Source organism: Lepus europaeus, chromosome 9 (genome assembly GCF_033115175.1).
Source record: "Lepus europaeus isolate LE1 chromosome 9, mLepTim1.pri, whole genome shotgun sequence".
Classification (NCBI taxonomy): domain Eukaryota; kingdom Metazoa; phylum Chordata; class Mammalia; order Lagomorpha; family Leporidae; genus Lepus; species Lepus europaeus.
In genome coordinates this window covers 69,902,355-69,922,718 of record NC_084835.1, presented here as the reverse complement: position 1 = coordinate 69,922,718, position 20,364 = coordinate 69,902,355, and the positions used below count along the sequence as shown (strand labels likewise).

The 20,364-nt window shown below is 48.3% G+C and overlaps 1 pseudogene; it reads left to right on the top strand.

Moving 5' to 3' along the window:
• Positions 1 to 20,364, top strand: part of LOC133766292 (serine/Arginine-related protein 53-like) — a 44,112-nt pseudogene that overhangs the window by 14,439 nt on the left and 9,309 nt on the right.

Below are 20,364 nucleotides of genomic sequence, written 5' to 3'. Positions count from 1 at the left end.
ATTTCTGATCCAGTTTCTTGCTAATGTGCACCTTGGGAGGCAACAAATGATGACTCAAGTATTTAGGTCCCTGCCACCCATGTGGGAAACCTGGGTGGAATTCTTGGCTTCTGGCTTCCACCAAGTCCAGCCCTGCTATTGTGGCATTTGGAAAGTGAACAACAGATGAAAAATCTCTCTCTCTCTCTCTCTCTCTCTCTCTCTAAATAAAATGAAAAACAGTTTAGATCCCACCACAGATCCAGGAATATTAAAGCACTCAGGAGGTGGTCCTCCTGTGCCCTGTGCCAGGCACAGCACGAGATATGGGGAGAGAAGGCAGCCAGGGACAGAGCTACAGGTAGGTGCCCCACATTGCACTGTGGCCCCTGTGGGACACTGAACAGCGGTTTTCACTTCTCTACAACCCACTGTCCCATCTTGAAAATGGGTCAGTGGTGGCATCTACATTATAGCCCACCTTCTAAGTCTGAAGGAGTTCATGCCCCAAAGGACTAAGGACATTGTGCGGGCCACAGTAGGTCCTTAGTAAGCCTCAGCTATAATGCAGATGTGGGTATGGGCAGCCTGGTAGTGAGCAAGATAGATGTGGCTTAGAAGAGATAAGACACAAATACATTTGTTCTGCGATACAACTCATTGGCATCTGACATATGTTATCTTGGGTTGTTGGTTATCTATTTGTATGTATGTCTGTGCACTACTGAGATAGTAAATTTATTGAAGGAGGGGGTCCTGGGTCTAATTCCCCTGCACTGGCTTCAGTGTCTTGTGCATTGCAAACACTCTAATATTTATTGCTAATTACTCAAAGGATTGATCTTCCCTCTGTAGTGCAAACATCATTACAAAGATCCTATTCATTGCTGGGGTGCCGTAACTTTCAGGGTGTGATCAAAAGAATGTACAAAAAATTCAGGCATGACCACTGTCTGATGGACACTAATGCCTCCAAGTCTCTCCCACACATACATTCATCCTCAGTTTGGTTCAAACACATCAACCGACTGTTGAACTTATTCATTGCTCCCCTTCCATGAAGTCGCAATAAGGACATATTTTCTCATTTAACCCTGATGATATTCTGTAAGGCAAGTACTGTTACCACCCCCATTTTATAGATGGGAAAACAGAAGCATAGCCTGAGCTTAATTGCCCAAAGCCACAAGTAAGTGGTGGAGCTGAGATTTGAACCCAGGCAACCCGACACAGGAGTTGCAATCTGGCACATGCAACTCCCCTACAGGTCCCTGACTCGAGCCCCTCATCCACTGTCCCCACCTAAGACCCCCACCCCAAACCCCTTACCCAGGGCCCCATCCACAGCTCCTCCCCTAGACCCCCCCAAGCAGGACCCCTGCTCTCTAGAGCAAAGACTGACCCAGTTCTTCCCTCCTTCCCATTGTCTTTTGCTGGTGAATTTTTTTTTTTAATTTATGATTTTCAGCCCAGCCGGTTGTTCACCTGCTGTGTTTGGAAATGGTAGATGATTAAACCTCCTGGCCAGGTGTAAATGCAACCTTTGTCATCTGGAGCCTGGGAGAATTACCTGGGTGAGCTGCAGCCTCCCGGGGGCTCCCTTTCCCAGGCCCAGGGCTGCAAGGCCTCAGCACCACCTGACAGCCCCGCTTTGAGCCCAGCCTAGAAGCGGAGACCCCGTGCACTCCCATGGCCACAGAAACACTGAGCCGACCCTAACAGAGAGGGAGAAGAGCAAACTTCCCTCTCTATCTCTTTTAAGGGAATTTTTTTTACCAAGTAAATAATAAAAAATATGTAATCATTGACCAGGTCTTTAAAGCCAACTTGCAGGTCCGTTTGCATTTCTTTTGCCAACAGATATTCCCACGGGCCCCTCATTTTGCCTCCACAACCACCTGCAGCCTTCCTTGGCCTCTGTCTGCTCATGTACTTGGAGGCAGCTTCTCGCTTCAGCCCCAGAAAGAGACAGCCAGGTAGAACGGCCAATGCCAATGCCAGTCCCAAGGCAGTGGCTTGAAGAGCCCCTTCAGAAACAGATTTACAAATCACAGCTCTTAAAGAAGCCCCATTGCAGTTAACACAAAGCCCTGAGCACAGGCCCTTAAGAGGAGACCAAGTGAGGCTCTGGTACAGAGACATCCCTACCCAGAGGACAGGAAGTTCAGGCTCTGCGCCCTGGAGTACGGGCCGGGAGCCTTCTGTTGACTCTGCAAGGCCTGGTTCTCGCCAACAGAGCCACGCCGCAGGAAGGCTCCGGCTGAGCAAACAGCACACGGCCAGGGTGCTCGCTGGGCAGGCTCCTGGCAGCCGAGTGCGGCTGCTGCTCTAGGGCAACTGGAGGCAGCAAAGCCTGTTCCCAGGTGGCTCTGCTGTGTCAGAATCCTCTCTCTGGCCTCGGGGGGCTCTCCTTGAGCTTGGGGGTAGTGTGGTCAGAGAAGTACAAGTCTGTTTGGGCTTTCTCCATAGGTAGTACACATATGTTTACTAAAGACCCAATGACTCACTCAACACATCTATCACCTTCTGTTTAGTGAGTGTCACCTTGGGCCCTGCCAGACACTGGACTCTGCCAGACACTCAGAGTCCCCAGCAGCAGCAGCAGCAGCAAACTGGGGGCATAAAACCAACAGCCCTGGGATCTTTCCACAGCAATGCTGGGCTAACCTATCCCTACACTTAGAAATTTGCTTTGCGGCCAGCAAAGTGTGTTAAGCTGCTGCCTGGAATGCTGGTATCCCATACGAGCACTGGTTCGAGTCCCAGCTGCTCAACTTTTTTTTTATATAATTATTTTATTGATTTGAAAGAGTTACAAAGAGAGGTAGAGTCAGAGAGAGAGAGAGGTCTTCTATCCGCTGGTTCACTCCCCTAATGTCCGCAATGGCCAGAGCTGAGCTGATCTGAAGCCAGGAGCCGGGAGCTTCTTCCAGGTCTCCCACGCAGGTGCTGGGGCCCAAGGACTTGGGCCATCTTCTACTGTTTTCCCAGGACATAGCCGAGAGGTGGATTGGAAGTAGAGCAGCCAGAACTCGAACCAGCGCCCATATGAGATGCCGGCACTGCAGGCTGCGGCTTTAACCCACTGCATCACAGTGCCAGCCCCTGTTCCACTTTTGATCCAGCTCTCTGCTACTGAGCCTAGGAAAGTATCAGAAGATGGTCCAAGTACTCAGACCCTGCACCCATGTAGGAGATGCAGAAGCTTCTGGCTCCTGGCTTCAACCTAGCCCATGTACCTGGCTATTGTAGCCAGTTGTGGCCATTTGAATCAATCAATGGACAGAAGTCCCCCCTCCCCCCCCCCCCCCCCGCCTTTAAAATCAATAAAATAAATCTTTTTAAAAATGTGTTTTGGGACTGACACTGTGGCATAGAGGATAAAACTGCCACCAGCAATGCCATCATCCCATATGGGTATATGGGTACCAGTTGAAGTCCCAGCTGTTTCCCCTCCAATCCAGCTCCCTGCTAATGTGCCTGGAAAGCAGCAGAAGATGGCCCAAGTCCTTGAGCCCTTGCACCCACATTGGAGACCTAGAAGAAGCTCCTGGCTCCCAGCTTCAGATCAGCCCAACTCCAGCAATTGCTCTCATTTGGGGAGTGAACCAGCAGATAGAGAACCTTTCTCTCTCTCTCTCTCTCTCTCTCTCTCTCTCTCTCTGTAACTCTTTCAAATAAATAAATAAATTTTTGTAAAAAATATGCTTTAACTTTGCTCCATTTTGCTCTTTGTAATGTATGTGAAGGATCACATGGGTCTCTGAATTTTGCAAAGGCCTTTAATTGAAAGAAATATCATTGTATCTAAGTTTTTGTTTTATTTATTTATCTTTAATTTATTTGAAAGGCAGAGAGTCAGAGCTGGACAGAGATCCTCTACCGGCTCCTTCACTTCCCAGTGCCTGTAACCACAGGGCTGAGCCAGACCAAACCAGGAGCCCAGAGCCCAATCTGGGGCACCCACACTTGTGGCAGTACCCAAATAGTTGAGCTATAACCAAGGCCTCCCAGGGTATGCACACATTAGCTGGCAGCTGGAAAGGAATGCAGAGGTACTCCAACATGGGGTGTGGATGTCCCCACGGAATGCCTGCCTCTGAAAGCAAGGACATCTTCAGAAATGCCACACGCACTCCATATGCAAGCAACGGCGCCATCAGCGGAGCTGGAGCAGCTCCTTGAATGGCTGATGGGAAGCCAAGTGATCGGGGCAGGAGAAAGGATGGGCTCAGCCAGTGGTGGGACACAGGGGAAGGGAGAGGCCACCTGAGACTGGAGCCAGCCCCATAGCGTGCAGGAAGGGCTCCCTTTGAGGAGGAAGAAGTGAGCACAGTCACTGCTCAAGTCCTTATATAAAATACCACAGTATTTCCCTATAAACCATGCACATCCTCCTGTTCATTTAAATCACCTCTAGATGACTTCTAATGCCTAAGATGTAATATCCATGCTGTGTGAATGGTCGTTACACCACATACATGCTCCATACAGATGCAACAGCACCGTCAAGCATTTCCCCTCCAAGGCTGATTGAACCCACAGATGTTGCCCCTGCGGATTCGGGGGGGGGGGGGGCAGATTGTATGCAGAGTGCACAGGAAGCTCCCTCCACAGGGCCTTGAAGTTGCTAACTTGTCTCTAACTGGAGAGGGGCATCACCAAAGCTGCCCGTTTGGATGATGGGACAACGCACCGGATGCAGAATGGATAGCAGAGGAGAGAGAGCAGCTTGGAGGTGGGAGAGTCTGGCAGGGAAGGGCAAGGTGTACTGACTGCATCCTGAGATATGCAGAAGGGTTGGGTGAGGAGAGCCAAGCAGAAGCAGGACTGGGAACTCCCTGGCAGGCAACTGAGTCTCAAAGACAGAGACAGAAGCAGCAAGTCAAGGTGGATGGGAGCACTTCGCAAGGCATGGCATGGACAGGCGCAGGGAGGTGTGACTGTCCGTGTTACTCTCAGGAAAGTCCAGAGAGGCTGGGACACAGGGCGTGAGGGCAGAAAGCCAGGAGGACACTGTCCTCACTGTGACACCATTAGTTGACCAAGCAATCTGGAGGGCCAAGCAATCTGGAGGGGTAGGGGAGATGGTGGCCACTCAAGGAATTCTGGTTTGAACAGGTTTTCCATCACCATCTAGCTCTTTTTTTTTTTTTAAAGATATATTTATTTTACTTGAAAGAGTTACACAGAGAAAAGAGGAGAGGCAGAGATAGAGATAGAGATAGAGAGAGAGAGAGAGAGAGAGAAAGGTCATCCATCCGCTAGTTCACGCCACAATTGGCTGCCAGTGGCTGGAGCTGTGCCAATCCAAAGCCAGGAGCCAGGAGCTTCTTCCAGGTCTCCCAGGTGGGTGCCAGGGCTTGGGCCATCTTCTACTGCTTTCCCAAGCCATAGCAGAGAGCTGGGTCAGAAATGGAGCAGCCGGGACTCGAACCACTGCCCATATGGGATGCCGGCATTGCAGGCAGCGTCTTTACCCGCTACACCACAGCACCAGCCAACCATCTAGCTCTTTATCTTCCTCCCACAGCAGCTCAAAAGACCCCCGAAGCCTGTCACTGGATCCAGCCGAGATTTCCTGAGAGTAAAATAGAGCTGAAACACGATTATTCGCATGTGAGTCTCTCAGATGCCAGCGTTTTCATTCTCAGCCATTCCGCACTGTGGAAAGTGATTCCCAGGTGGTCGGCAGGGCTGTCCCAACATATGGTACCACTGATCTTCCGTTTGAATTACAAAGAGGTGGACGTTTGGCGTAGCAGTTAGGTCATCATTTGGGATGCTCACATCCCATGTCCCAGTGCCTGGTTCAGGTCCTGGATCCTCTGCTCCCAATCCAGCTTCCTGCTAATGTGCACCCCAGGAGGCAGAAGGTGATGGCTCAAGTCACTGAATCCTTGTCACTCATGTGGGCGATCCACATGGAGTTCCAGGCTCCTGATTTGGCCTGGCCTCACCCTGGCTGTTGTGGGCATTTGGGGAATGAACCAGCAGATGGAAGATCTCTGTCTGTCTCTCTGTAGGGTGACAGCGTGACAATTTAATATATGTTAGACATGTGATTCATGCTGGTAGACAGTCAACAAACACGAATCAAATGGGTGGCTAGAATGACTTGTCACCACACCCCGTGTGTGATGCTACAACAAGAAACGTGCAGTCCCTGCTCTCAAGTATGTCACATCCTAGCCAAGAAGAGAAATGTATAAACCAATTGTGACTGTGAGATTGCCATCATATAGGACAAAAAGCCAGACACATAAGAGGAGATCTTTATTACTAAAGTACGAAGGCCCCGGAGGCATGTGGCCCAAGCCAACCTGAGGACCGAGAGGCCCAAGCCAAGGAGTCTGATCTTTATCTGGAAGGCAACTTGGAGTCACCAAGGATTTTCAAGCTGAAGACTGAGCCTAGCAAGGCTGTACTCTGGAAAGATCACTTTCACACCTGTGCAGATAATAGCTTAGGTAAGGAAGACTTGGGAGAAAGCAGACCAACTGGGAGAACATTTCAAACGTCCAGATGATAGATGCTAACTTCCTGAACCAAGGGACTGCCAGGAGAGGACACAAAGCCAGCTGGAGATGTAAGAGGTATTTGGAAGGTGAATCAGTACAGCCCACAGGCCCATCTGATACCAGGGCTGGAAGAGAGGAGCACGTGGAGCCGCTCCCTTCGGGTCCTGTTTGGGTAACTGAGTGGTGGGTGAAATATTACAACAGGAGACCAAGATGAGAAGCAACTGGAGTGGAGAGGTGACAGGCAGGGACGAGAACAAATTCCAATGTGAGGAGCTGAGAGTGAGGGCCTAGAAGGCGGCTGGGATTCAGGCCTACAGGAAACACAGCCGGGCCAGGAGGACTGACTTGTTGCCTGGCCTTGAGCAAGTGCCTTAGCCCCTCTCAGTCTCATCCAAAGCACGAGGAGCAGATTCGTGTATGAGCAGGGAGGCTGGGTCTCCTTTTGGATGCCTCCACCTGAGGTGTGGCATAGTGGGTAAAGCCACAGCCTGAAATACCGGCACCCCATATGGGCGTCAGTTCAAGTCCCAGCTGCTCCACTTCTGAACCAGCTCTCTGCTATGGCCTGAGAAAGCAGTAGAAGATGGCCCGAGTCTTTGGGTCCCTGCACCCATGTGGGAAAACCAGAAGAAGCTCCTGGCTCTTGCCTTCAGATCTGCGAAGCTCCGGCCATTGTGGCCATCTGGGGAGTGAACCACCAGATTGAAGACCCCTCTCTTTCCCTCTACCTCTCTGTAACTCTGCCCTTCAAAGAAATAAATATTTTTAAAAAAAACTAACTTGAGAAACAGCCCAAACCTAAGCCTAAAACTACAAAACTCCAAAAAGAAACATAGGGGAAAACATTTATCATCTTGGATAAGGCAGAAATTTCTTAGGTAGGACATAAAAACACAAACCAGTTTTTAAAAGTTCATAAGTTGGATTTTATAAAAAAATTATCTGCTCTTGCAAAAATCTTGTTAAGAGAAAGTAAAAATATATAAAATACTTGCAAAAAAAATGCCTGAGTTCTCACAACTCAATAATAAGAAAACAAACTACCCAATTAAAAAAGCGGCTCAATAGGCTAATCCTTCACCTTGCGGCGCTGGCACACCGGGTTCTAGTCCTGTTCGGGGCACCGGATTCTGTCCAGGTTGCCCCTCTTCCAGGTCAGCTCTCTGCTATGGCCCGGGAGTGCAGTGGAGGATGGCCCAAGTGCTTGGGCCCTGCACCCCATGGGAGCCCAGGAGAAGCACCTGGCTCCTGGCTTTGCATCAGTGCAGTGCGCTGGCTGCAGCGCACCGGCTGTGGCAGCCATTAGAGGGTGAACCAACAGAAAAGGAAGACCTTTTTCTCTGTCTCTCTCTCTCTCACTGTCCACTCTGCCTGTCAAAAAAAAAAAAAAGAAAAAAGATATGTAGAGCTACTTTACCAAAGATGAGCACATTAAGAGATATTCAACATCAGTAGTCACTAAGGAAATGTAAATTAAAGCCACAGTAAGATTCTACTGCACACCTATTTGGCTATCTAAATTACTCCATCCCCTTTAAACACAGGAAAGAAAAAGAAAACTGACAATATCAAGTGCTGGCGAGAATGCAGGTTATCTGAAATCCTCAGACATTGAAGGCAGGAATACAAAATGGGTTCATCACTTCAGAAAATAGTTATTTTCTTACAAACCTAAACATATACATGACCTAACAATCTCAATTCTAGGTATATGAAAACATGTATTCAACACAGAAACATGTACAAGGATCGTGGCTTTATTCATAGTAGTAAAAAACTAACAACAATCCATTCAGCTAGTGAGCGGATAAACAAACTGTGATACATCCATACAGTAGAATACTACTTAGCAATGAAAAGTGACAAACTACCAATGTATGCACAGATGGATGAGTCTCAGATGCTTTACGTTAAGTGAAAGAAACCAGACTCAAAAGACAAGATATTATAGGATTCTATTTATGTAACCAACTAGAAAAGGCAAAACTGTAGGAACAGGGCACAAATCAAGAGTTGCTGGGGACTGGAGGTGGGAATTTGACTATTAAAAAAAAAAGGCAGGAAGGAACATTAAGGGCTGATATAAGTGCTTTACATCCTGATTATGGTGGTGGTTACACAACTTGTGTGTGTGTCAAAATTCACTAGAACTGGTGAATTTTAACCCGTGTAAATTATCTCAGTAAATCCGACTTAAGAAAAGTCATGCACCAAAAATTGGTACCAGAAGTGGGGTCCTTACTGCCAACTCCACCTGAAGACTGGAGGAGCCTTTGGTAGCCATTTAGTAGGAAAGGTTGGGAGAGATTGGAGGAGAAAGCTGGAATGCTGTAAGCTGATCATGATGAGCAGTGCTGAGGAGGGCCTGCAGGATGGGACTGTTGGACAAGAGAGGCCACGCTGGCGAAGTTTCAGATGCAAACAGCAGTCCCACTGGGAAGTGGCCTAAAGATTATCCTTGCTACCTTTTGGCAAGGAACTTGGTGCATTGTGTCCCTGTCCTGTTTGTGGGAGGCTGAACTCAAAGTTATGGGATTTCTCTTTTCTCCTCCAAGGTAAAGTGTTATTGTGCATTGTTCACTAACAACCACCTCACTTTGAGCAGTTGGGTATTTATATTCTGTTTTGAACTACAGGATAGATAACATGAGAATGAAAATCTAAGAGATGAACTTCAAGCAAGCCTAATTGTAGTCCATTCTTCTTGGGTCTGTAGCTCACCTCAATCATCCCATTACACATCCCATTACACCCTACAGAGGACTTGTATCCAGAAACCCAGAGATGCCCCCATAATCTGCCTGTGTCCTGCTGTTGGGGATAAATAAGCATTCAGTTTGTATTAAAAATGCTAAACACACTCACCCAGAAATTTAACTTTCTCCCAGGGAGCTAACCAGATAGGTACATGGGAAGTAATAGTAAAAATGATAACTTATTCAGGCATCCAAAAACACACTCAAGTTAGACAGACTGGTTTAGATCCAGCTCCCTGTGCACAGTTTTAATATCTATGAAATGGGGGTAATGGTAACTCTGTCTTTGAGTTATCAAAGAGTTAAATGAGGGGCTGGCATTGTAGCATAGCAGATAATACTGCTACCTGCATCCTACATGGGTGCTGGTGGGTTCCTGTCCCAGCTACTCCACTTCCAGTTCAGCTCCCTACTATTGGCCTGGGAAAAGAAGCAGAACATGACCCAGATGTTGGGGCCCTGCCATCCACACAGGAGACCTGCAAAAAGCTCCTGGCTTCTGGCTTTGGCCTGGCCCAGCCCTGGCCAGTGCAGCCCTCTGGAGGAGTGAACCAGAGCATGAGAGACTCTGACTCTCTCTCTCTCTCTCTCACTCGCTCTCTCTCTCTCTCTGACTCTCTCTCTCTCCCTCCCTCCCTCTCTCTCCTTCTTTCTCTGTAACTCTGACTCAAAAAAGTAAATAAATCTTAAAAAAAAAAAAAGTCAAATGAGATGACTTATGTAAAGCAATCAGCACAGTTCCTGGCCCACGGTAAGACATGTGAAAATAGTGTTGTTGTAGGCTGCATTGTGTTTCCTCCCAGCAGCTCAGAACATGACTGTATTTGAGGACAGGGTCTTTAAAGAGGTCATTAAGTTAAAATAAGGTCATTAAGGTAGGCTGAATCCAATATGACTGATGTCTTTATAAAAGGAGATTAAGACACAGACACACACAGCAAGAAATCTGTAGACCACCATCCGCAAGCCACAGACAGGGGCCCTAGAAGAAGCCTGACTCCAAGCGTGGCAACACCTCCGCCTTGGCCTTCCAGCCTCCAAAGTCACTCAGTCTATGATATCCGGCTATGGACGTTCTAGCACGCCAACACCACTGTTTAATTACCAAACAGGGGAATTGCTTAAATAACTCCTGATACAGTCATACACTGAAATGCTACACACAGCTAGCAACAATGCTGCTCTTGGTATATCTTTACTGACCTATAATAAAGCATTGTTAAAGTGAGGCCAGCAGGCTGCTGAGATCGTATGCTTCTTTAGAACATGTACATGTCTGTGCATAAGTAAGACATGGGAAGTGTAAGGATCTTTAGGAGGGAGGATCACGAAAGTTTTCTTTTTTGTTTGTTTGCAGAGTTTCTTGCTTTTCTCTGATGAATCATAAAATATAGGTGTTTTGGAGCCAGTCACCCTGGAGTGAGTCAGAGCCGCTGTCACTCAGCGGGCAGCCCCAGCCATCAGCTGGAGAAAGACAGAAGCCTGGAGCCACAGGGCACGAGGAGGTGTGCAGGTCATCTCCCCTCTGATAAAACCAAATCGATGCATTCCGGAGAATTCATTTCTGAGCACAGATTCCAGGCCAGCTTCAAAACAGAGCTGTTCCTCCTTCTCTTTCACTGCCACCAGCCCGTTCCTCCTCACGGCCAGTCTTTCTGCAGAGACCACAGGTTGTAAACACAGTGTGCCAGGCTCCAGGGGCCCAGAGCAGCCTGCAAGAGGTTTAGATTTGCCCCTAGGATTAATGACTTCAAAAAGCATTTGCCAGGAACTCTTCAAAGCTGGAAACAGAAGCCCTGGAGCATTAAATATAAATAAATACTTAGTCGATTGGTTTCTTCCTTGCTTTTCAAAGGGCAATTTACTTCCTGGATTATCATTACAGTAGTCTGTTCTCCGGAAACCAGGATTATTCAAGTGCCACAGCTCAGGGTTGAGGGGGAAAAAAATCAAAAGATCACCTTGCTAGAGTTCCATTGTGCACTGTATTTCCTTGTATGGAGCCTGCATTTGCACAGCAGGAGCAAAAGCATTATTGTTGTGTGTGTCCCCACCAAAGGCATGCTGTTTTAAAATACAGACCTGTATTTGTCTCCCTTTGAGGTATATTAATTTTATTTGTAGGAGGGAAGTGTTGGGAGGGGCAGTTCTGGTTTCATTATGTTGAAAAACAAGCCGTTGTCCCTTTGGCTAAAGTGGAGATTCAAGTCAACGAATGTTTCAGAAGCATCTAGAATGTGTGTCAAGGCAAAGGAGAGTACTAAAATAACTTAAGATCTGGTGCCAATTGTCAAAAAATTGGCAATCCATGGGGCAAAAAAACAACGTAAGAGAGGAAGTAGTTGTCACAACAGTGTGGGTGTCCTTTTTTTCTTTTGCTTTTTCTTTTTCATTTTATTTGAAAAACAGAGAAAGAGAGAGAGAGAATCTTTCACCCACTGGTTCACTCTCCAAAAGCCCACAGCAGCCAGGACTGGGCCAGGCTGAAGCCAGGAGCCAAGAACTCCATCTGGGTCTCCCACATGGGTGGCAGGGACCCAAGCACTTGCGCCATCACCTGTTGCCTCCCAGGATGCACATCAGCAGGAAGCTGGAATTGGAAGGAGACTTTGAACTCAAATTCAGACACTGGGCCAAACGCCCATCCCCACACATTTGCTTTGTCTCCAAGATGACGTCACCAGTTCATTCACTGATTCATCCATTCCTTTAACAAGCACCATTCAAGGTCTACAGTTGCCCACACTCTGTGCTCACCGCTTCCTAATGGTTTCTACCATTTCACAAAACTCAGCAGGGTTTGAAGAATAACTTAGAAAATGCTCTAACTGAAGCTAGGCTGTTAACTATCAGAAAATGTACTGGAGAACTACAAGGGCCCTTCAAAAAGTTCACGGAAAACGAAACTAGGAGATATGTTTGTTTTGATGCAAAAAAATTTTGAAAGCCATACATGGTTTTTATAATCTATATTTTCCATGCACTTTTGAAGAACTCTTGTAGAAATGATCATTTCTTTTTTATTATTGGTTAGTCTAAATCATGGGGAATCTAATTCAGTTACCCTGAAGAATTGCTTTCTTTTTCTTGAGATTTCTCCTCCTCAAACACAATTTTTATTTTGTCTCCCTAAGGAGACAAAAAAAAAAAAAAAAACCCACGGAGTTCCCATATTTTCGAGCCCTTTCAGTCCACACATCCATACTAGACAGAGAGTTTCCACACTTGCACAATCTGTATTTCTTCTTGGCATGGACCATGAATATGCTCATTCACTCATTCCTTCATTCAACAAATATTTGCCAAGGGCTTCCTATCTCCCAGGCACCATTCTAGGCTGCAGAACTACAATGATGAACAAAACCAAGAAAGTCCTTGTCCGCATGGGACTCACATTCTAGCTGGGAGGGACAATAATATGTAAGGTGATGCTAAGTGCTCTGAAGATAAGTGAGACAGGAAAGGAAGGAAGTGGCTGCTGCTTTGTGAAGAAGTAGTCAGGCTCTCCATGAGAAGGTGACATTCAAGCAGATATCCAACAAGGGTGTGGCAGCGAGACGTGTGCAGAGCTTCCAGAAGAACATTCAGGTATCAGACCGAGCAGTTCCAAAGGCCCTGGGGTGGAAAGGCTGGGCCTGCCGAGGGACATCTAGGAAGAACGTGTGGCTAGCACAGCACCGCCAGGAGGAGGGAGGCAGGAGATAAGATCAGACAGAAACAGACCCTGCGGAGCCTGGCAGGCCACTGGAAAGTCTTGTCTTTTATTTTGAGCCTTTCGAGAGGTCCAAACAGGCATGTGATGGGGCGCTGGCTGGGCTGGAGAAGCAGCCTCGGGCTGGTCCCTGTCAGCCCAGCCCCAGAGCTCAGAGACCACGCCTTCGCCTTCATCGCCCCTTCCGGAGGGAAGTCATCACTTTTCCCTTTTCCTTTTCGTTTTCCCTTTTCTTTTTCAGCCCCAGGTGAATGCACAGTTGGTAGTCACTTCCCCTTTGAGATCTCCATGATCCTGAAGCCCCGGTGAGCGGGGACCCGTCTTGTCAAATCTAGACTTTCGGAAGACCCTGCCACATAGCGCCCAGTGGTGGTTAGCCCCTGCCTGCAACATGATGGGACTGTCCCACTGGGGAGTTTTGCTCTGCCCTGAGAGCCACATCCCTATAATTCTGGCCTCAGGAGCTGGGCGGGGCACAGACAGCTTCCATGTGGCAGCCCTTGGAAGCTGCCCGGTACCCTCCTTTTGCATCTGTGATTTTCCCAGTTCCCTCCATATGCAAAGAACATTCACCTCCAGGTCCCCAGGCTAGCCCTGTCTCACAGACCCCAGGAAACAGCTTCCTTTGGATCTCGCTCAGAGTTCTCACCATGACCACATCCAAAGTCAAGCTCATAGACCTCTTCCTAAAATGCTCTTCCTCCCTATGGTCATTATTTTGCTCCAAGGCTTCATCCAGTCACCCACTGGGGGCATCCTCAGCACTTCCACACCCCTTTCCTTTTACTCTCCCCCCTCCCCCACTGCATCTCCATGGGCTGAGGCCCTCGCCAGCACCCTCGCCACAGTCCAGCTTGGTTTCCCTCCCTGCACGCCTGCCTTCCTCTAATGGATCCTTGTCCCCTCCTTGACCCACGTCTCCAGAAGACAGCTCTGTTCTTGTTCCTCCCCTGCTCACAGCACTCCAGCGTCTCCCTGGTGCCTTCAGAATAAAGTCCAGACTCCTCAGTTTGGGGGAAGAAAAAAAACAAGGCTCCACCAACAACTCTTCTGACCCAGATTCAAGATTCAGCATCTCAATAGAGTAGAAACAGAATAAAACCAGAAAAGGAAACTGTTGGGGGAAAGACTCACAAATGTCTTGCTGCGCTGAGGTTGAAAAATAAAAGCTTATGTGAAACTAGATGGGGGAAATTTGCCTTAGCAGCTACTCCCACAAACAAGCAATCCCACTCCCCTTGGGGTTTCTGACAACAGTCGACTCAACATGGGACAACAGTGTGACGTCCCAACATCACTTCCTTCCCTCTGGGTGCCACACTTGCGGTGGGATGCTGGCCAACTGGTGTCTCCCCGGAGAAGAGTGGCCGGCAGAGCGAGGGCTTGCAAACCTGGCAGGCCAGAGAACGGTTAATTCATTTGAACTCCATTCAACCCAGCTGAAGAGTCTCCTTGGCCACTCTATGCCTGGCTCTGGATCCCAGAAGTATATCATGAAGCACAGAGCTTCAAGCTTGCCCCCCTGACTCAGGCCTCTGGGTCCCCACACCCTGCCCTGCCCCTTCCCATTTTTCTAACAAACTATGGCATTTCCTTATTTGTTATGCTTATTGTGCATTCTCTGTCTCCCCCTGCCAGTTTTCCACCTCCACAAAGCAGGCATCTCAGTTAGTTTTGTTGATGGATCCCAAGTAATTGGCATTTATTGGGTTCTTGATATACGTGTGATAAATATCATTTACTTGACTCCATATAAATGATAGTGGACTGGAGACAGATATGGAACTTTACCAACACTCCTTTCCATCAAAATTGAAAAATGTGCCTTTCGTATATTCACCCAAGTTGCTGGCTGAAGAGCTGGTAGGTGGAGGACTCCAGATACACCAGTGTATGTGCTCCAAAAACTACACACAGCGATACTCACACTCACAACATGAGACACCGCAGAAGTCTCCTGCACCTGCTCATCAAGAGAAGCCGGGTATGCCTGTAGAGTAGACCATCATGCAGTTATTTTTTTTTTCAAAGACTGAGACAGATCTACAGATACTGATTTAAAATTATCTCCAAGATGTCACTAGATAAAGGAGTGGAAAGCACAAAGCCGCATTCATTGCGCTTCCACTGATGTTTGTAGCAATAGCCTAAAGGAGTTCATGTATCAGCTGTGCCTCTGCTTTCACTTTTTGTTTTGGGTGCTTTGCTGTGGTTACTACAGAGGCTGTGTTAACATTTACAAAGTGGGCTTGCTTAGGAACACACAATGATGGAGCACCAAGCACTTGGACCATCCTCCACTGTACTCCCGGGCCACAGCAGAGAGCTGGACTGGAAGAGGAGCAACCGGGACTAGAACCCAGCACCCATATGGGATGCTGGCGCCGCAGGCAGAGAATTAACAAAGTAAGCCACAGTGCCGGCCCCGACTTTAGTTTTCTTTTTCTTTCTTTTTTTTTTTTTTTTGACAGGCAGAGTGGACAGAGAGAGAGAGAGAGACAGAGAGAAAGGTCTTCCTTTACCGTTGGTTTACCCTCCAATGGCCACTGCGGCCAGCGTGCTGCGGCTGGCACACCACGCTGATCCGAAGCCAGGAGCCAGGTACTTTTCCTGGTCTCCCATGCAGGTGCAGGGCCCAAGCACTTGGGCCATCCTCCTCTGCACTCCCAGGCCACAGCAGAGAACTGGACTGGAAGAGGAGCAACCGGGGCAGAATCCGGCGCCCCAACCGGGACTAGAACCTGGTGTGCCGGCGCCGCAGGCGAAGAATTAGCCTATTGAGCCATGGCACCGGCCTCTGACTTCAGTTTTCAAAGAACTGTTGGCAAAGAGACAGAGGGGACCATTGCCATAAGGTGGATCAAGGTGGATTGGTAGTACTAGCTCCCCTGCCCCCAGCACTGCTGTCAAGGGCAGGACTGGCCCACAGGTTTCTCTGCAACACCTCCTGGCACACAGAGCATGGAGGCGGAATGGCCTTGGAGCCATGCTGGCTTCTTGGCTTCAGGAGGACACCTCGCCAGCTCATCCCTTCTCCCCTGCAGAAGTGTGGAATGAAGGGTTATTGTCACCACCCTGTCAGAGAGCAGGAGTTGGCAAGTCTGTCTCTCACCTGCCCAGGAAACAGATCCTGGCAGACACACAAAAGCTGCCTGCCCCACTGGGCTGCAGGGAGCAAAAAGGCTCAACCCATCAGCACAGCCTTGCTATCTAGGCAAGCCCTGTTATGTCTAAGACGGAATGCCAGAATTTAGTTAATTTTATCATTCTAAGTGATTTGACTATTCGGAAAAGTGAAGGCCTTGGGGCTGGTGGCGTCACAGATAAAGAGTGGGAGGCGCCAGCAGATGGGTGGCCTTGTGCTGCTTAATAACTCCTTTCCTTCCTCTCTCCCCTCCACACCCCCTCCCTTGATTTCATTTTCTAGTCCAAGGTTTTACCAGCAGGCGGAGAAGGAATAATTAGCACAGTGGAACCTTGGGAAAGCGCTGCCTCAGGGTAATCCACGGTGGTCAGTGGGCCCAAGGCCTCAAGGCGAGGCCCTGCTGACAGCTCACCCAAGCCAGGCCTGGATTCCCCAGGAAGAAGAGCTGTTCATCCAGTGGCTCAGGAAATGATAGAATCGCTAATGCTCACCCATGCTAATTCAATCCCTTTCAGCAAACACTGAGCATTCCATATAGCCAACTCTATGCTTGGTAGGGGTGGGTGATCTGAAGCAGAGTGAGACCCAGCCTCACCGAAGAGCCTACTTGTTGGCCCCATGGGTGACCCCCCCAGGAACAGAAGGAAGTGACGGGGATAGAGTAAGATCAAACAATGAGCCAAAGATCCCAAACTGTACACAGCATTTGGTCCCTGGAAGCCAAGGTGTAGGGGGCAGGAGAAGAAGCCTGGCAGATCTAAATTATAAATCTTCTGCCCCACAGTCCCCAGGAACATTTGTATTTCTCATCTGACTCATTTTGGCTTGAAAATAGGTTTGCCCGGGCCGGCGCCGTGACTCACTTGGTTAATCCTCCACCTGTGGCGCTGGCACCCCATATGGGCACCGGGTTCTACTCCCGGTTACTCCTCTTTCAGTCTAGCTCTCTGCTGTGGCCCAGGAGGGCAGTGGAGGATGGCCCAAGTGCTTGAGCCCCTGCACCCGCATGGAAGACCAGGAGGAAGACCTGGCTCCTGGCTTCGGATCAGTGCAGCACCAGCCGTAGCGGCCATTTGGGGAGTGAACCAATGGAAGGAAGACCTTTCTCTCTGTCTCTCTCTCTCTCTCACTGTCCGCAACTCTACCTGTCAAATAAATAAAAAAAATAAAAAAGAAAAGAAAATAGGTTTGCCTGAAGTGAATATAATGTGACAGTGTGTGTGTGTGTGTGTGTTATTTGCTTGAAAACTAATGCCTCCAGCCAGCTCAGTATCTGACTTACACTCTGAGAATCATTGCCATCAATTCTACCAGAGTAGTTTGTTCCTCCTGGTCTCCCACATGGGTGGCAGGGACCCAATTATTTGGGCCATCACTCACTGTCTTCCCAGGCACGTTAGCAGGAAGCTGGATCAGAGGCAGAGTAGCTGGAACTCAAACCCGCACCCCAACATGAGATGCCAGCATCAGAAGCTGTACCTGTTGTACCACAGCACCCTCTCTGAATCTGTAAGTTTTGAGGGCTCTGTGCCTGACATATGTGAAACCTGAGACAAATTCATTGGCTTATATGTAAGAAAATTTCTTTTCTTTTCTTTCCTTTTCTTTTCTTTCCTGACAGGCAGAGTTAGACAGAGAGAGAGAGAGACAGAGAGAAAGGTCTTCCTTCTGTTGGTTTACCCCCCAAATGGCTGCTACTGCCGGCATGCTGCGCTGATCCAAAGCCAGGAGCCAGGTGCTTCCTCCTGGTCTCCCATGCGGGTGCAGGGGCCCAAGCACTTGGGCCATCCTCCACTGCCTTCCCAGGCCACAGCAGAGAGCTGGAATGGAAGAGGAGCAACCAGGACAGAATCCGGTGCCCCAACCGGGACTAGAACCCAGGGTGCCGGTGCCGCAGGCAGAGGATTAGCCTAGTGAGCTGCGGCGCCAGCCAGGACATAACTTTTCAAGTCATTATTGAGGTTAATCCCTGAATATCTCCAAAAGAGGGAGTTATATTGATTTGATCTTATCTGTTCTACGCAATGTCTACACAAAAATTCAGTTTTAACTAAAATATGCATCATGCCTTTTCTACCTTTTAAAACAGTGTGCTGAAGAAGATCCAGGCTCCTGGCTTCAGATCTGCCCAGCTCCAACTGTTGTGGTTGGAGTGAACCAGTGGATTAAAGACCTTTCTCTGTCTTTCCTCTCTCTGCCTGTAACTGTGCCTCTCAAGTAAGTAAATAAATAAATCTTTTTAAAAAACTACAGGAGCTGGTACTGTAGCATAGTGGGTAAAATTGCCGCCTGCAGTGCCAGCATCCCATATGGGGGCCGGTTCGAATCCCGGCTGCTCTACTTCCCATCTGGCTCTCTGCTATGGCCTGGGAAAGCAGTTGAAGATGGCTCAAGTCCTTGGGCCCCTGCACCCATGTGGGAGACCTGAAAGAAGCTTCTGGCTCCTGGCTTCGGATTGGCTCAGCTCTGGCCATTGCAGCCTTCTGGGGAGTGAACCAGCAGAATGAAAGACACCCCCCCCCCCCCATCTCTCTGTAACTCTGCCTTTCAGATAAATAAATAAATCTTTAAAAAAAATACAGTGTGTTAAAAATTCTCTTAATAACTTAGGCATTAGTACTTTTTTACTGCAATTGCTCTTGATTTTTGTTTTTATTTATTTATTTTCTAAAGCTCTTTATTTATGTGAAAGGCACAGTGACACAGAGAGAGACAGAGAGATCTTTCATCCACTGTTTCACTCCCCAAATGGCTGCAACAGCTGAGGTTGGGCCAGGCTGAAGCCAGGAGCCAGGAGCTCCTTTCGGGTCTTCCACATGGGTATAGAAGCCCAAGCACTCGGGCCATCCTCCACTGCTTTCCCAGGCACTTTAGCAGGGAGCTGAATCAGAAGCAGAGCAGCCGGCACTTGAAGTGCTTTTGCAGTACATGGAGCTGTTTTCCTTTACACTGATATTGAATTACTATTTTCCTTTAATTTTATGCTTATGGCTTTTTAAATCATTTTTTTTTACCTCTTTTCTCAATGTTAAGTTGTAACTTTCAAAAATTGCTTTCAGCATTCCAATTCAAAGCGCCCACTTTGCTGCTGATGTTGAGGATAATGATACTATCAATAGCTGTGTTAGGCAACATGGGAAGCACTACGTGAATATTTTTTCCTTTAATCCTCATGGAGTCCCTATAGAGTAGTCTGTTATTATCACCACTTACAGAGGGGGGCACAGTGGCTTAGAGGGAGATATTCTTGTACCCTTGTTCATTCACACAGAGACAGACGGGAAGGAAAGCTACTATCCAAATGCAGAGCTCAGTGGCGCTGACTCCTGGCGTGGCCTGGAGTTTCTAAACAGACTCCTTGCTGACTTCCTTGTCCTCAAACACAGTTCAAAGCTAAGCTTGCTAAAAAAGCAAAGCTGGGTGACCAAGGTGCTTCTATTCCTCGAGCAATATCTGACTCTCCAACAGTAGCTATCCTAGAATTTGTTCAGAAACACACCAACCAAGTGGCTCATTTACCTTTCCAACGTCTCTGGGGCACACTCCTGTCAGCAGGCATTACTATAGTCGTTTTTCACTGTTTAAAGGCTCCACAAGAATCAGTGTTCCTCACAACCACCCGAAACATTTCCCTGCTCGTTGTCCCAAACTGTGGGACCCGCCGGCCCGCGGAAGCCCAAGATCCGCTCAGATACCCTTGAGCAAATATTTGCTCTTTTCTTTTTCACTTTTTTCCATTGCTTTCTCATTCCTTGTTGACAATGTGAGAGGCCCAATGCCAGGCGCCAAGGGCAGCTTCCTCCCCTTCCATTGCTTCCAATCCTATAGAGTCAGAATTGGGTAACAGGCTCCGGGAAGGAGATGATTCTATGTCTTTGCCTTCTCAGTAAATGGCAACTCTACTTTTCTCATTATTCAGGCCAAAGCCCTTGGAGTCAGCCTATCTGCCTCTCCTGTGCCACCTCCAACCCATTAGAAAAGCCTGCCCACTCTGCCCCTCACAACAGAGCCAGACTCCAACCCTTCCCACCACATCCATGGTCACTGCCTGACCCACGGTGCCATCACCTCCCCATGTGATGGCAATGACCTCCCTGCTTCTACCTGTGCTCCCTCAGTCTCTTGGTCAGCAATCGTTAGACTGGGACAGGCATTTGGCACAGCAGTTAGATACTGCTTGGAGTGTCCGCATCCCATATCAGCCCAAGTCATGGCTCCTGCTCTTCCAATCCAGCTACCTGCGTATGC